This window comes from Penaeus japonicus, unplaced genomic scaffold (genome assembly GCF_977035675.1).
Source record: "Penaeus japonicus unplaced genomic scaffold, GWHDUDI00000001_assembly GWHDUDI00000029, whole genome shotgun sequence".
Taxonomy (NCBI): Eukaryota; Metazoa; Arthropoda; class Malacostraca; order Decapoda; family Penaeidae; genus Penaeus; species Penaeus japonicus.
In genome coordinates, this window is record NW_028234431.1 from 5,037,830 (window position 1) to 5,040,329 (window position 2,500).

Here is a 2,500-nt window from a genome sequence, read left to right on the forward strand (position 1 = left end):
CGCGCGCGGACACCCCCCACTCATAACCTCGCGGCACACATCACCCTACTCTCAAAAACCAACACCCATCCACACCACCCACACCCACACCCACAATATACAATCCATATCACTCCCACCCTCACACCCACTCGCGCGCGAGCGAGCGAGCGATCACTCAATTTCAAACCCACCACACACAAACCACCCCACACCCCACACACACCAAACAAACCAACACCCACGCCATCACTCACACCAATAAAACCTCACACACACACACACACTCTAGCACACACACTATAATCATCAAAACCATAACCCTCTCAGCGACCCACAGCGGCGGCGATCCCTCATTTAAATATCAACCAACTCACTTTCTCAATAAATACAACAACTCGCGCGACACACACACACACACACAACACAACCCATCATACACATCACACTCCTCTCATTAACATCCAAACACACACACTCACATCTCACACACACCACACACACCACAATCCCTAAAAAATCACAAACAACACATCACAAAAATACTCTCCCCACCCAGACACATACCATTCAGACACAGACACACACCCCACACACTATAAACATAAACACACCCACACACACTATCACCCAAACACACACACACACAAACACTCACCAACCCACACCCACACTCACATGACACACATACATTCCACACAACCCACAGATACACAACACATCTCAAACCACACACACACACACAAACACACTCTCACACACACACACACCCCACACACCCACACTCCAACACACACACACACCAAACTCCTACACACACACAATCTCCCACCCAGCCCTTACACACACACTCACATTCATCACACCATACACAACACACACACTCAGCAAGTATACACACACCCACACACAATCCCACACACAGAATCAAAAACACACACAAGACACACACACTCACACTCACACCACAGACACAAACAAAAAAACACACACACACAAACACCTCTCACTCAATACAGTATTGATTGTTAGCAGACTCCACACTTCAACAGAAAACTACGAAAACGCACATATACACAATAACTACTCCACTCAACAGACTGTACATACATACTTACACACAGACTAGGATACCACACATCGGACTAACACTCCAACTAACACACACACACAAACACACTAACCACTACTCTCTCACACACACACAACTCGACCACTCTCCCACACTCTAACCTCACACACTCACACTCAATACACTCACTCAAACACACAAACACAATCACCACACACCCTCACACACAACTACACAAACAACACAAACACTCACACACACACACTCAATAACACACACACACACCACTCACACATCCTCACAAATCACCATACACACATAAGAAAGATACATCTCGGAATATAACTATGTTCATATACATACCGCTTTGCAAAGACTCCCATCGCCCTGCTAAATCCCCCAGTCGTTCAGTGGCCCTCTGTCAGCTAATATTTCGACGTCCTCTTAATATGATCTAAATATGATATAAATATAATATAACTACTCATCAAATATATATATAATATACATATATATAAACAAAATATTTAAATATATAATAAAATATCAAAATATATTAAAACTATAACTATATAAAATACATATGTGGAAAGATAGAAGAGATTCGCTGAAACGCATTTAAATAAAAAAAATAACAAACTTATACTACCTGACAGGGAAATGCAAACTTGGGTCCCTCTGAGTAAGTCCCGCTCCTAACCATATCACACCGAACAACGAACAACTAAAAAGGGATGTCTAAACCAATCCTTTACTCCTCCATCATGGAAGTTACCTAACGCTTTTAGCCGAGCAGTGAAGCACAAGGATTTACCGACAAGAGGTCCGCGCGCTTGATTGGCCATGTAGATTGTATATATATATATATATATATATAATTATATTTTATATTATATATATTTATATTTTATATTATACATTTTAATATATATACATTTTATATATATATATATAAATAATAATATAAAAGTTAAATTTTTAAAATTTATATATGTATAATATAATATATATAAAAAAATAATAAAAATATATTTAGTATAATTAATATATATGATATTATTTATATATATTATATGTATAAAATATTATAAATTTATATTATTTATATGTATATATATATATATATGTATATGTATATTAAATATTATATATATATGATATATATATTAAAAATTAATATATATATATATTATTTTATATATGTAATTATATATATTATAAATATATATAATATATATATTTTGTTATATGAAATACAATACATTTATATAATCATATAATTATATTTACATATAAAATAAATATATCATATACTATTACAAAATATCATATATATAACATATACATATAAATATAATTATAAACATAATATAGACATATACATATATATAATATATATTATCTATAAATATAAAATAAACAATTTTACATATATATACAGTAAAAATA